Source organism: Lissotriton helveticus, chromosome 12, assembly GCF_964261635.1.
Source record: "Lissotriton helveticus chromosome 12, aLisHel1.1, whole genome shotgun sequence".
Lineage (NCBI taxonomy): Eukaryota > Metazoa > Chordata > Amphibia > Caudata > Salamandridae > Lissotriton > Lissotriton helveticus.
The window spans coordinates 130,066,423-130,081,157 of NC_136073.1; the positions used below are offsets into that span (position 1 = coordinate 130,066,423).

At 53.7% G+C, this 14,735-nt stretch overlaps 4 non-coding genes across 4 annotated transcripts; all 4 read right to left on the minus strand.

Annotated features, from left to right (window-relative positions):
* Positions 1-7,645: 7,645 nt before the first annotated feature.
* TRNAS-AGA (transfer RNA serine (anticodon AGA)) lies at positions 7,646-7,727 on the minus strand. Its single transcript has one exon. It is a non-coding gene; the product is annotated as a tRNA-Ser (tRNA).
* Positions 7,728-9,223: 1,496 nt separating this feature from the next.
* Positions 9,224-9,295, minus strand: TRNAH-GUG (transfer RNA histidin (anticodon GUG)). Its single transcript has one exon. It is a non-coding gene; the product is annotated as a tRNA-His (tRNA).
* A 1,281-nt stretch (positions 9,296-10,576) lies between these two features.
* On the minus strand, positions 10,577-10,658 carry TRNAS-AGA (transfer RNA serine (anticodon AGA)). Its single transcript has one exon. It is a non-coding gene; the product is annotated as a tRNA-Ser (tRNA).
* A 295-nt stretch (positions 10,659-10,953) lies between these two features.
* On the minus strand, positions 10,954-11,025 carry TRNAH-GUG (transfer RNA histidin (anticodon GUG)). The gene has a single exon. It is a non-coding gene; the product is annotated as a tRNA-His (tRNA).
* Between the last annotated feature and the right edge of the window lie 3,710 nt (positions 11,026-14,735).

The following is a 14,735-nucleotide window of genomic DNA, read 5'->3' on the forward strand; positions in this document are numbered from 1 at the left end:
AGGCCACCCTCCCCGGGGCCCTCAGGGGCCCCGGATGGAGCTCCTGAACACAGACAAGCAAGGGGAGGCTCCCCGGGCACATCGGAACCCCTTTCCGGGCCCTTGGCAGTGCGGCAGGCTGGGAGACAGGACCCAGGGCCTGAGCACCCGACCCAGGGCCCGCCCGGGCCCCTGGACCCAGCCGGGGCTCCCAAGCCCGGAGGCGCATGGGACGCCTCCCCGGTCCCTCCGGACCCCGTCCCGGGCACCCTGCCACGCAGCAGGACCAAGGACAGAGCCCGGGGTGGGGAGGCCGCCCTCCCCGGGCCCTCAGGGGCCCTAGCCACTGCTCCTGAACCCAGCCAAGCAAGGGGAGGCTCCCCGGGCACATCGGAACCCCTTCCCGGGCCCTTGGCAGTGCGGCAGGCTGGGAGACAGGGCCCAGGGCCGGAGCACCCGACCCGGGGCCCGGCCGGGCCCCTGGACGCAGCCGGGGCTCCCAAGCCCGGAGGTGCATGGGACGCCTCCCCGGTCCCTCCGGACCCGTCCCGGGCACCCTGCCACGCAGCAGGACCAAGGACAGAGCCCGGGGTGGGGAGGCCGCCCTCCCCGGGCCCTCAGGGGCCCTAGCCACTGCTCCTGAACCCAGCCAAGCAAGGGGAGGCTCCCCGGGCACATCGGAACCCCTTCCCGGGCCCTTGGCCGTGCGGCAGGCTGGGAGACAGGGCCCAGGGCTGGAGCACCCGACCCGGGGCCCGCCCGGGCCCCTGGACCCAGCCGGGGCTCCCAAGCCCGGAGGTGCATGGGACGCCTCCCCGGTCCCTCCGGACCCCGTCCCGGGCACCCTGCCACGCAGCAGGACCAAGGACAGAGCCCGGGGTGGGGAGGCCGCCCTCCCCGGGCCCTCAGGGGCCCTAGCCACTGCTCCTGAACCCAGCCAAGCAAGGGGAGGCTCCCCGGGCACATCGGAACCCCTTCCCGGGCCCTTGGCCGTGCGGCAGGCTGGGAGACAGGGCCCAGGGCCGGAGCACCCGACCCGGGGCCCGCCCGGGCCCCTGGACCCAGCCGGGGCTCCCAAGCCCGGAGGTGCATGGGACGCCTCCCCGGTCCCTCCGGACCCCGTCCCGGGCACCCTGCCATGCAGCAGGACCAAGGACAGAGCCCGGGGTGGGGAGGCCGCCCTCCCCGGGCCCTCAGGGGCCCTAGCCACTGCTCCTGAACCCAGCCAAGCAAGGGGAGGCTCCCCGGGAACAACGGAACCCATTCCTAGGCCCTTGGCAGTGCGGTAGGCTGGGAGACAGGGACCAGGGCCGGAGCACCCGACCCGGGGCCCGCCCGGGCCCCTGGACCCAGCCGGGGCTCCCAAGCCCGGAGGTGCATGGGACGCCTCCCCGGTCCCTCCGGACCCCGTCCCGGGCACCCTGCCACGCAGCAGGACCAAGGACAGAGCCCGGGGTGGGGAGGCCGCCCTCCCCGGGCCCTCAGGGGCCCTAGCCACTGCTCCTGAACCCAGCCAAGCAAGGGGAGGCTCCCCGGGAACAACGGAACCCATTCCTAGGCCCTTGGCAGTGCGGTAGGCTGGGAGACAGGGACCAGGGCCGGAGCACCCGACCCGGGGCCCACCCGGGCCCCTGGACCCAGCCGGGGCTCCCAAGCCCGGAGGCGCATGGGACGCCTCCCCGGACCCATGGAGCCCGTCCTGGGCATTGAGCCATGCCGTTGGCCTGGAGATGGGTGCCCCGGACGCCCGGGGGAGGTCTGTCCGGGACACATGGAGCCCGTCCTGGGCATTGAACCATGCCGTTGGCCTGGAGAAGGGAGCCCCGGATGCCCGGGGGAGGACTGCCCGGTACCCGTGGAGCCCTTCCCGGGTACTTTGCAACGCCGTTGGCCTCCTGGAGATGGGTGCCCCGAACGCCCGGGGGGCGGGCTGCCCGGGACCCGTGGAGCCCGTCCTGGGCACTCTGACCTGCTGTTGGCCCGGGGGAGGGACCCCAGACGACCGGGACCCGTGGAGCCCGTCCTTGGCCCTCTGACAAGCCGTTGGCCCGGGGAAGGGAGCCCCAGACGACCAGGACCTGTGGAGCCCGTCCTGGGCACTCCTGTATGCCGTTGGCCCGGGGAAGGGAGCCCCGGACGTCCGGGACCCGTGGAGCCCGTCCTGGGCACTCCTGTATGCCGTTGGCCCGGGGAAGGGAGCCCCGGACACCCGGGGGGAGGACTGCCCGGGACCCGTGGAACTCGTCCTGGGCACTCTGACATGCCGCTGGCCCGGGGAAGGGTGCCCCGGACGCCCGGGGCCCGTGGAGCCTGTCCTGGGCACTCTGACAAGCCGTTGGGCCAGGGAAGGGAGACCTGGACGCCCGGAACCCGTGGAGCCCGTCCTGGGCACTCTGATATGCTTTGGCCCGGGGAAGGGAGCCCCGGACGCCCGGGGGAGGACTGCCCGGGACCCGTGGAACTGGTCCTGGGCACTCTGACATGCCGCTGGCCCGGGGAAGGGTGCCCCGGATGACCGGGGCCCGTGGAGCCCGTCCTGGGCACTCTGACATGCCGCTGGCCCGGGGAAGGGAGCCCCGGACGCCCGGGGCCCGTGGAGCCCGTCCCAGGCACTCTGCCATGCCGTCAGCCTGGATGGAGCCCCGGACGCCCGGGGGGACGAAGGCCCGGGACGCATGGAGCCTGTCCCGGGCACTCTGCCATGCCGTCGGCCTGGATGGAGCACCGGACGCCCGGGGGACGACTGCCCAAGAGCCATGGAGCCCGTCCTGGGCAATTTGACATGCAGTTGGCCTGGAGGAAGGAAGCTCCGGGTGGCCTAGGGAGGTGTTGCCCAGGCATATCCCATCTGGTCCCCATGGCAGAGAACCACCAACCCTGGAGGGGTGTCCGGGCATACCCTGCCCCAAAGTAATCCGGAGGCAAATTACCCCCCTTTCTTGCAATCTGTGCACGCGAGGTGACAGAGGGGACTCAAGGCGTGAAAGAACCCGACCTCATGGAGCCCTCGCTGGGATCCGGGAGGCGAATGGCACCTCATTAAGACTTCCAGGGAAGTTCGGCCATCTGGTCCCCCCCATAGGAAAGCGTTGCGGGCGACCAGATGCCCGAGGGGATCCGGGCGACCAGATGGCCGAGGGAATCCGGGCGACCAGATGGCCGGGCATGGAGGTGAAGCCGCCTGGACTCTTCCCCACCCCGTCCCCGTCCCGGGACGAATGCCCGGGACGCATGGAGCCCGTCCTGGCCACTTGACGTCCCGTCCTGGGCATTGAACCATGCCGTCGGCCTGGAGAAGGGAGCCCCCGGACGCCTGGGGGAGGACTGCCCGGTACCCGTGGAGCCCTTCCCGGGTACTTTGCAACTCCGTTGGCCTCCTGGAGATGGGTGCCCCAGATGCCCGGGGGTGGGCTGCCCGGGACCCATGGAGCCCGTCCTGGGCACTTTTACATGCCGTCGGCCTGGAGGTGGGTGCCCTGGACGCCCGGGGGAGGCCTGCCCGGGACCCGTGGAGCCCCTCCCGGGTACTTTGCCAATGCCGTTGGCCTCATGGAGATGGGTGCCCCGGACGCCCGGGGGAGGACTGCCCGGTACCCGTGGAGTCCTTTCCGGGTACTTTGCAACGCTGTTGGCCTCCTGGAGATGTGTGCCCCGAACGCCCGGGGGGAGGGCTGTCCGGGGCCCATGGAGCCCGTCCTGGGCACTGTGACATGCCGTCGGCCTGGAGGTGGGAGCCCCGGACGCCCGGGGGAAGGCTGCCCGGGACCCGTGGAGCCCTTCCCGGGTACTTTGCCATCCCGTTGGCCTCCTGGAGATGGGTGCCCCGGACGCCCAGGGGAGGTCTGTCCGGGACACGTGGAGCCCGTCCTGGGCATTGAGCCATGCCGTTGGCCCGGAGAATGGAGCCCCCAGACGCCCGGGGGAGGTGTTGCCCAGGCATATCTCATCTGGTCCCCCCGGGCAGAGAACCACCAGCCCTGGAGAGGTGTCCGGGCATACCCTGCCCCTAGTAATCCGGAGGGAAATTACCCCCCTTTCTTGCAATCCGTGCACGCGAGGTGACAGAGGGGACCCAAGGCGTAAAAGAACCCGACCTCATGGAGCCCTAGCTGGGATCCAGGAGCCGAATGGCACCTCATCGGGACTTCCAGGGAAGCCCGGCCATCTGGTCGCCCCATTGGAAAGCATCGCGGGCGACCAGAGGGCCGGGATCGAAAGGACTCCCAGCTCCCCATCCATCCCAAGCCTTCGCGGTAGGGTTCCTGACTGCCTGCCCACGCAAGGCAGGGCTCTTGGACCCCGGCTGGGCCTCAGGCGCAGGTTGGACCACCGGATCTCTAGGGCCCGGACGACCTGGGGGAGGAATGCCCGGGACCCGTGGAGCCCGTCCTGGGTACTTTGACATGCCGTCGGCCTGGAGGTGGGTGCCCCGGACGCCCGGGGGAAGCTGCCCAGGACCCATGGAGCCCGTCCTGGGTACTTTGCCAATGCCGTTGGCCTCATGGAGATGGGTGCCCCGGACGCCCGGGGGAGGTCTACCCGGGACCCATGGAGCCCTTCCCGGGTACTTTGCCAATGCCGTTGGCCTCATGGAGATGGGTGCCCCGGACGCCCGAGGGAGGTCTGCCCGGGACCCATGGAGCCCGTCCTGGGTACTTTGCCAATGCCGTTGGCCTCCTGGAGATGGGTGTCCCGGGCGCCCGGGGGAGGAATGTCCCGGACTCATGGAGCCCGTCCTGGGCACTTTGACATGCCGTCGGCCTGGCGGTGGGAGCCCCGGACGCCCGGGGGAGGGCTGCACGGGACCCATGGAGCCCGACCCGGGCACTCTGTCATGCCGTCAGCCTGGATGGAGCCCCGGAAGCCCGGGGGACGAATGCCCGGGACGCATGGAGCCCTTCCTGGGCACTTTTCCGTGCCTTCGGCCTGGAGCCCCCAGACACCCAGGGGAGGACCACCGTGAAAACCATGGAGCCCGACCCGGGCACTCTGCCATACCGTCAGCCTAGATGGAGCCCCGGACGCCCAGGGGACGAATGCCCGGGACGCATGGAGCCCGTCCTGGGCACTTTTCTATGCCGTCAGCCTGGATGGAGCCCCGGACGCCCGGGGGACGACTACCCAGGAGCCATGGAGCCCGTCCTGGGCAATTTGACATGCAGTTGGCCTGGAGGAAGGAAGCCCCGGGTGGCCTAGGGAGGTGTTGCCCAGGCATAGCCCATCTGGTCCCCATGGCAGAGAACCACCAGCCTCGGAGGGGTGTCCGGGCGTACCCTTCTCCCTAGTAATCCGGAGGAAAATTACCCCCTTTTCTTGTAATCTGTGCACGCGAGGTGACAGAGGGGACCCAAGGCGCGAATGTACCCGACCTCCTGGAGCCCTCGCTGGGATCCGGGCAGCGAATAGCACCTCATCGGGACTTCCAGGGAAGTTCGGCCATCTGGTCGCCCCATAGGAAAGCGTTGCGGGCGACCAGATGCCCGGGGGGATCCGGGCGCCAGATGGCCGAGGGAATCTGGGCGATCAGATGCCTGGACACGGAAGTGAAGCCGCCTGGACTCTCCCGACCCTGTCCCCGTCCCCGTGCCCGTGCCCGGGACGCATGGAGCCCGTCCTGGGCACTTTTCCATGCCTTCGGCCTGGAGCCCCCAGACACCCAGGGGAGGACCACCGTGAAAGCCATGGAGCCCGACCCGGGCACTCTGCCATACCGTCAGCCTGGATGGAGCCCCGGACGCCCGGGGGACTAATGCCCGGGACGCATGGAGCCCGTCCTGGGCACTTTCCCATGCCTTCGGCCTGGAGCGCCCCGACACCCAGGGGAGGACCACCCTGAAAACCATGGAGCCCGACCCGGGCACTCTGCCATGCTGTCAGCCTGGATGGAGCCCCGGACGCCCGGGGGACGAAGGCCCGGGACGCATGGAGCCCGTCCCAGGCACTCTGCCATGCCGTCGGCCCGGATGGAGCCCCGGACGCCTGGGGGACGACTGCCCAAGAGCCATGGAGCCCATCCCGGGCACTCTGCCATGCCGTCCCGACAAATTCGTACGGACTCCTAACCTTCCGACACGGATCGGAATCGAGCCCTTTCTGACCCAGCAGATTTCAGGTTGATTTGCTATAAACTTTACGTACGATTTTATGGGGGCCGATTCCGATCCGGTACGTAAAAGCACATCCGACCGACATGTCGGACAACCACGTACACCCAGGGGATAGGACTGCCCGGGTCACATGGACCCCGTCCTGGGCACTCTGATCTGCCGCCGGCGCCGGGGATCGAACCGTGATCACCAGATGGGGATATCCCAAAAATCTGGCATGGATACGGCCCGCCAGGACAGGTTTGGGCACCCCTGCACTATACGATCACGGCGAGCTACTTGGGCTCAATAACATATAGTGACATGGAGAATTTATAATTCGAAACACTCAGGGAACTCCAGTGATAGGCTGAATGTGTTCATTGCTTCCTCATTCCTTATACAAAGGCTTTGTCTCCTCAGTGGTTGATAGGCTGAAACCGTTTCCTGGTTGCCTGCTTGTGAACTGCCAGAAGTCAAAGATCACACATACACTTGTTGGCCTGTGATGGGACACCAATGCAGAGAAACACACCTGGCGCAGATCTTCTATTCTGTCTATTAGACCTGCATCTCCCCTGTACCTCCTCAAGCCATCTGTATGTGAAGCAAGAAAAAGTTAAGGAGCGGTCCATCTATACTTTTTATAGGGAGGATGCTGCCGTGAGCTCCTCCCAGCTAATCACACAAACAGCAGTAAAGCAAGATAACTATACAGTTAGGGGGGACTGCATGGTTAGGTTTTTGAGGAATTATTGAAACTGACCTCAGTGACCCATGATCAGAGCTGTGGCTAATGACTGCGCACCCAATTATGATGAAGCAAGCACCATGGCTCGTAGGGGCCCCACAACACGCTTTTCTTAGCTCATTGAATTAAAGTATAAACCTCTGCCATGTATGAGTGGTAAAGGCTTGTTAATTTGGTTGCTTTTCCAATTCACGTCTGACAACAAGATGAAGGAACATTGGGGCATCAGAAGCTTTGGAAAGTAGCCACCAACCTCAGAGAAAGAGAGAAAGAGGGAAAAGGCAGTATGAGGTGTGGAGAAAACAGCAGCAGGTACAAGGAGCTCAAATGAGATTAATGGCGCCTAAATAGAGCACATAAAGGAACAGTTACAAATCTAAGAAAAGGGAAAGAAAGACTAGGAAAAAAACACGGAAAGAGCCTGTAGATAAAATTCTCTTCCTGGGACAGCAGGCTAAGAGAAATTACACAGGGAGCAGTTAAGCTTGTAACACGGGGAGAATAGAAAAGAAAATGCAGTTTTATGAAGTGTGTTTGCCTAATCCAGCAAGCACTTTTATTTTATTTTTCTATTTGCTTCTTTTATTGGTAAAGTAAGTTTCAAGTGCATGAATGGTATGACTGAGAGAGCCAGGGTATAATAATTTGAAGTGTTTGCACCAGCGCTAATGTAGGACGAGAGTTATAGCAAAGATATGAAAGGGGTAGCGATAATAAATATGTGAAAGGGCAATAGTGACACCAAAATAAGCCACCTATTTATAAAACTGACATGGAAGAAATTCTAAAGGTTAACTTCTGAAATTGTAGCCGATGTTAAAAAGTTTCTCGTTGTTGGCAGGATTCGAACCTGCGCGGGGAGACCCCAATGGATTTCTAGTCCATCGCCTTAACCACTCGGCCACAACAACTGACTGTAAGTTTTGTGCAAATAATCTGTATGAAAGTTTTCAAGGTGTCCCACAGCAAATTCCTGGTATTCTGCAATGCACTTTTTTAAAATAATGTATTTTTCAGCAGGCACATTCTCTCCTAAAAACAAAAATTGCATGAGTATATCTCTAGTTTGGAAAAGGATAGGCTTTCATGCATACTCTCATGTGGCACTCAAGTTTTTGGGACCCTATTGCACTCTGTTTTCGTGCTGCTTTTAGTCTATGGCCCATATTACAGAAGTCTACCATCTTTGAGTATTTGAGGCTCCTTTGTAAGTGCTTTATCTTTTTTACTTGAAGAGCTATATAATAAAGGGGTCAGGGAAAGGTTGCATTTATGGAAGATAAAAGAAGGCACACTTGTCTCACCAAATGCCGTAGAGATACCTGATGTTTTACTCATGTTATCCTTAGTTTGTTTTTGTTAGACCTTGCATTCTTAAGGTGGCCTCAACCCTACCTTATTGCTTTTCACCTACGCATTTTGCTGTATCTTTTTGTTGGCCTTAGGACTCTGATCACTTTATTGCTACTAATCAGTGCTGAAGTGAACGTGCTTCTTCCCTAATCATGTGTGTAATTGGAGTATACCTGACTGACAGATTTCATTGACTTGAAAGCCCCTTGTAAAGTGGTATACCATATACCCAGGAACTGATTGTGCCGCCCAAAAAAGTATCATTTCAAACCTGTCTCAAGCCTGCTACTGCAGTGCCTGTGCTGCAGTGTACTGCCACTTCGACTTGCCATTTAAAACTACTTGCCAAGCCTTAAACTCCAATTTTATTACATATAATTAACCAAAAGGTAGGCCCTAGGTAGTCCTAGGGGCATCATGCTATGTAAGTAAAAGGTAAGACATGTACTGTGGTAGTTTGCATGTCCTGGTAGTACAAAACAGTCTATTACATTTTTCACTACTGTGAGGTCTGCCCCTCTCGTAGGTTAGCATTGGGTATTCCCTTATACTTTTTGGGGGGTAATTCCATATCAGAGAGGAGAAGCTTTATTTATTTATTGATAAATCCTATTTACTGGTGAGGTTGGATTTAACTTTACTACTTTATAAATGCCATTTTTAGAGAGTGAGCATTTCTCTGCACTTACTGCTCTATTTGCCTGAAAACCTGTCTCCAATTGACGTCTGGATTGGGCTTCGAGACAGCTACATTTGTGCATTCCCTCTAGACAGCCACATACAGGTCACTCAACTGCAACTGCATTCATCTGCATTCTGATTGGCATGGGGGAGAGCTCCATTCCCCCACCGCAAATAGGTTCAAGAACGATAATTTATGTCAGTAGGTACAATATAGCTACATCTTATAATCATGTGTGTTAAAATAATTTGTCGTTAGATCGTTTAAATATTTTAAAGGATCTGTTTTTAATAGACATTTTACAAAAACAACTGGTACATTTGGTAATTCTGTAAAAGAAAAACCCAACTGCCGTGACATTGCCAAACACAATACCGTGACTCGGATTCGAACCGAGGTTGCTGCGGCCACAACGCAGAGTACTAACCACTATACGATCACGGCGAGCTACTTGGGCTCAATAACATACAGTGACATGGAGAATTTATAATTCGGTACACTCAGGGAACTCCTGTGATAGGCTGAATGTGTTAATTGCTTCCTCATTCCTTATACAAAGGCTTTGTCTCCTCAGTGATTGATAGGCTGAAACTGTTTCCTGGCCGCCTGCTTGTGAACTGCCAGGAGTCAAAGATCACACATACACTTGTGGGCCTGTGATGGGACACCAATGCAGAGAAACACACCTGGCGCAGATCTTCTATACTGTCTAGTAGACCTGCATCTCCCCTGTACCTCCTCAAGCCATCTGTATGTGAAGCAAGAAAGAGTTAAGGAGCGGTCCATCTACACTTTTATAGGGAGGATGCTGCCATGAGCTCCTCCCAGCTAATCACACAAACAGCAGTAAAGCAAGATAACTACACAGTTAGGGGGGACTGCATGGTTAGGTTTTTGAGGAATTATTGAAACTGACCTCAGTGACCCATGATCAGAGCTGTGGCTAATGACTGCGTGCCTAATTATGATGAAGCAAGCACCATGGCTCGTAGGGGCCCCACAACACGCTTTTCTTAGCTCAATTAAAGTATAAACCTCTGCCATATATGAGTGGTAAAGGCTTGTTAATTTGGTTACTTTTCCAATTCACGTCTGACAACAAGATGAAGGAACATTGGGGCATCAGAAGCTTTGGAAAGTAGCCACCAACCTCAGAGAAAGAGAGAAAGAGGGAAAAGGCAGTATGAGGTGTGGAGAAAACAGCAGCAGGTACAAGGAGCTCAAATGAGATTAATGGCGCCTAAATAGAGCACGTAAAGGAACAGTTACAAATCTAAGAAAAAGGAAAGAAAGACTAGGAAAAAAACACGGAAAGAGCCTGTAGATAAAATTCTCTTCCTGGGACAGCAGGCTAAGAGAAATTACACAGGGAGCAGTTAAGCTTGTAACACGGGGAGAATAGAAAAGAAAATGCAGTTTTATGAAGTGTGTTGCCTAATCCAGCAAGCACTTTTGTTTTATTTTTCTATTTGCTTCTTTTATTGGTAAAGTAAGTTTCAAGTGCATGAATGGTATGACTGAGAGAGCCAGGGTATAATAATTTGAAGTGTTTGCACCAGCGCTAATGTAGGACGAGAGTTATAGCAAAGATATGAAAGGGGTAGCGATAATAAATATGTGAATGGGCAATAGTGACACCAAAATAAGCCACCTATTTATAAAACTGACATGGAAGAAATTCTAAAGGTTAGCTTCTGAAAGTGTAGCCGATGTTAAAAAGTTTCTCGTTGTTGGCAGGATTCGAACCTGCGCGGGGGGACCCCAATGGATTTCTAGTCCATCGCCTTAACCCCTCGGCCACAACAACTGACTGCAAGTTTTGTGCAAATAATCTGTATGAAAGTTTTCAAGGTGTCCCACAGAAAATTCCTGATGTCCTGCAATGCACTTTTTAAAAATAATGTTTTTTTCAGCAGGCACATTCTCTCCTAAAAACAAAAATAAGGCTACATCTTATAATCATGTGTGTTTAAATAATTTGTCGTTAGATCGTTTAAATATTTTAAAGGATCTGTTTTTAATAGACATTTTACAAAAACAACTGGTACATTTGGTAATTCTGTAAAAGAAAAATCCAACTGCCGTGACATTGCCAACCACAATGCCGTGACTCGGATTCGAACCGAGGTTGCTGCAGCCACAACGCAGAGTACTAACCACTATACGATCACGGCGAGCTACTTGGGCTCAATAACATACAGTGACATGGAGAATTTATAATTCGAAACACTCAGGGAACTCCAGTGATAGGCTGAATGTGTTCATTGCTTCCTCATTCCTTATACAAAGGCTTTGTCTCCTCAGTGGTTGATAGGCTGAAACCGTTTCCTGGTTGCCTGCTTGTGAACTGCCAGAAGTCAAAGATCACACATACACTTGTTGGCCTGTGATGGGACACCAATGCAGAGAAACACACCTGGCGCAGATCTTCTATTCTGTCTATTAGGCCTGCATCTCCCCTGTACCTCCTCAAGCCATCTGTATGTGAAGCAAGAAAAAGTTAAGGAGCGGTCCATCTATACTTTTATAGGGAGGATGCTGCCGTGAGCTCCTCCCAGCTAATCACACAAACAGCAGTAAAGCAAGATAACTACACAGTTAGGGGGGACTGCATGGTTAGGTTTTTGAGGAATTATTGAAACTGACCTCAGTGACCCATGATCAGAGCTGTGGCTAATGACTGCGCGCCCAATTATGATGAAGCAAGCACCATGGCTCGTAGGGGCCCCACAACACGCTTTTCTTAGCTCATTGAATTAAAGTATAAACCTCTGCCATGTATGAGTGGTAAAGGCTTGTTAATTTGGTTGCTTTTCCAATTCACGTCTGACAACAAGATGAAGGAACATTGGGGCATCAGAAGCTTTGGAAAGTAGCCACCAACCTCAGAGAAAGAGAGAAAGAGGGAAAAGGCAGTATGAGGTGTGGAGAAAACAGCAGCAGGTACAAGGAGCTCAAATGAGATTAATGGCGCCTAAATAGAGCACATAAAGGAACAGTTACGAATCTAAGAAAAGGGAAAGAAAGACTAGGAAAAAAACATGGAAAGAGCCTGTAGATAAAATTCTCTTCCTGGGACAGCAGGCTAAGAGAAATTACACAGGGAGCAGTTAAGCTTATAACACGGGGAGAATAGAAAAGAAAATGCAGTTTTATGAAGTGTGTTTGCCTAATCCAGCAAGCACTTTTGTTTTATTTTTCTATTTGCTTCTTTTATTGGTAAAGTAAGTTTCAAGTGCATGAATGGTATGACTGAGAGAGCCAGGGTATAATAATTTGAAGTGTTTGCACCAGCGCTAATGTAGGACGAGAGTTATAGCAAAGATATGAAAGGGGTAGCGATAATAAATATGTGAAAGGGCAATAGTGACACCAAAATAAGCCACCTATTTATAAAACTGACATGGAAGAAATTCTAAAGGTTAACTTCTGAAATTGTAGCCGATGTTAAAAAGTTTCTCGTTGTTGGCAGGATTCGAACCTGCGCGGGGAGACCCCAATGGATTTATAGTCCAACTCGGCCACAACAACTGACTGTAAGTTTAGTGCAAATAATCTGTATGAAAGTTTTCAAGGTGTCCCACAGCAAATTCCTGGTATTCTGCAATGCACTTTTTTAAAATAATGTATTTTTCAGCAGGCACATTCTCTCCTAAAAACAAAAATTGCACGAGTATATCTCTAGGTTGGAAAAGGATAGGTTTTCATGCATACTCTCATGTGGCACTCAAGTTTTTGGGACCCTATTGCACTCTGTTTTCGTGCTGCTTTTAGTCTATGGCCCATATTACAGAAGTCTACCATCTTTGAGTATTTGAGGCTCCTTTGTAAGTGCTTTATCTTTTTTACTTGAAGAGCTATATAATAAAGGGGTCAGGGAAAGATTGCATTTATGGAAGATAAAAGAAGGCACACTTGTCTCACCAAATGCCGTAGAGAAACCTGATGTTTTACTCATGTTATCCTTAGTTTGTTTTTGTTAGACCTTGCATTCTTAAGGTGGCCTCAACCCTACCTTATTGCTTTTCACCTACGCATTTTGCTGTATCTTTTTGTTGGCCTTAGGACTCTGATCACTTTATTGCTACTAATCAGTGCTGAAGTGAACGTGCTTCTTCCCAAATCATGTGTGTAATTGGAGTATACCTGACTGACAGATTTCATTGACTTGAAAGCCCCTTGTAAAGTGGTATACCATATACCCAGGAACTGATTGTGCCGCCCAAAAAAGTATAATTTCAAACCTGTCTCAAGCCTGCTACTGCAGTGCCTGTGCACTTCGACTTGCCATTTAAAACTACTTGCCAAGCCTTAAACTCCAATTTTATTACATATAATTAACCAAAAGGTAGGCCCTAGGTAGTCCTAGGGGCATCATGCTATGTAAGTAAAAGGTAAGACATGTACTGTGGTAGTTTGCATGTCCTGGTAGTACAAAACAGTCTATTACATTTTTCACTACTGTGAGGTCTGCCCCTCTCGTAGGTTAGCATTGGGTATTCCCTTATACTTTTTGGGGGGTAATTCCATATCAGAGAGGAGAAGCTTTATTTATTTATTGATAAAACCTATTTACTGGTGAGGTTGGATTTAACTTTACTACTTTATAAATGCCATTTTTAGAGAGTGAGCATTTCTCTGCACTTACTGCTCTATTTGCCTGAAAACCTGTCTCCAATTGACGTCTGGATTGGGCTGCGAGACAGCTACATTTGTGCATTCCCTCTAGACAGCCACAATACAGGTCACTCAACTGCAACTGCATTCATCTGCATTCTGATTGGCATGGGGGAGAGCTCCATTCCCCCACCGCAAATAGGTTCAAGAACGATAATTTATGTCAGTAGGTACAATATAGCTACATCTTATAATCATGTGTGTTAAAATAATTTGTCGTTAGATCGTTTAAATATTTTAAAGGATCTGTTTTTAATAGACATTTTACAAAAACAACTGGTACATTTTGTAATTCTGTAAAAGAAAAACCCAACTGCAGTGACATTGCCAACCACAATGCCGTGCCTCGGATCCGAACCGAGGTTGCTGCGGCCACAACGCAGAGTACTAACCGCTATACGATCACGGCGAGCTACTTGGGCTCAATAACATACAGTGACATGGAGAATTTATAATTCGGTACACTTAGGGAACTCCTGTGATAGGCTGAATGTGTTAATTGCTTCCTCATTCCTTATACAAAGGCTTTGTCTCCTCAGTGGTTGATAGGCTGAAACTGTTTCCTGGCCGCCTGCTTGTGAACTGCCAGGAGTCAAAGATCACACATACACTTGTGGGCCTGTGATGGGATACCAATGCAGAGAAACACACCTGGCGCAGATCTTCTATACTGTCTAGTAGACCTGCATCTCCCCTGTACCTCCTCAAGCCATCTGTATGTGAAGCAAGAAAGAGTTAAGGAGCGGTCCATCTACACTTTTATAGGGAGGATGCTGCCGTGAGCTCCTCCCAGCTAATCACACAAACAGCAGTAAAGCAAGATAACTACACAGTTAGGGGGGACTGCATGGTTAGGTTTTTGAGGAATTATTGAAACTGACCTCAGTGACCCATGATCAGAGCTGTGGCTAATGACTGCATGCCTAATTATGATGAAGCAAGCACCATGGCTCGTAGGGGCCCCACAACACGCTTTTCTTAGCTCAATTAAAGTATAAACCTCTGCCATATATGAGTGGTAAAGGCTTGTTAATTTGGTTGCTTTTCCAATTCACGTCTGACAACAAGATGAAGGAACATTGGGGCATCAGAAGCTTTGGAAAGTAGCCACCAACCTCAGAGAAAGAGAGAAAGAGGGAAAAGGCAGTATGAGGTGTGGAGAAAACAGCAGCAGGTACAAGGAGCTTGTGAGAAGTTGGTCCTTATT